The following is a 388-nucleotide window of genomic DNA, read 5'->3' as shown; positions in this document are numbered from 1 at the left end:
TGCCAGCTCTGCCAGCCCCCCCTCGCTGCCCCCCGCACCACCAGGGGACAACGGGCACCCCCCGTGCCTGACACCAGCACCCCTGAGCCCTCGTGCAGGGTGCCCCCCCAGTGCCATGCCCATGCCTCAGTTTCCCCACCTGTGCAATGGGTGACAAGTGCTGCCTTGGGGGGGTGAGCTGGAGAGTGCATGGGGAGGGTCCCCACAGCCCCTGGGGCTCCGGACCCCCCCCACTGAATTGCTCAGAGTGACAACATGGGAACACCCACCTGCCCACCCCACCCACCCCAGCTCGGCGCAGCCCCCACATCCCCAAACCTTCAGGGGCACCCACCAGCACCCCTCAGCTATGGCAGGCCCGGGGGCTCGCAAGCCGCACCATTAGGGG

The sequence above is a fragment of the Egretta garzetta genome, unplaced genomic scaffold, assembly GCF_000687185.1.
Source record: "Egretta garzetta isolate BGI_Z169 unplaced genomic scaffold, ASM68718v1 scaffold101, whole genome shotgun sequence".
NCBI classification, from domain to species: domain Eukaryota; kingdom Metazoa; phylum Chordata; class Aves; order Pelecaniformes; family Ardeidae; genus Egretta; species Egretta garzetta.
Note: the sequence above shows the minus strand (reverse complement) of the source record.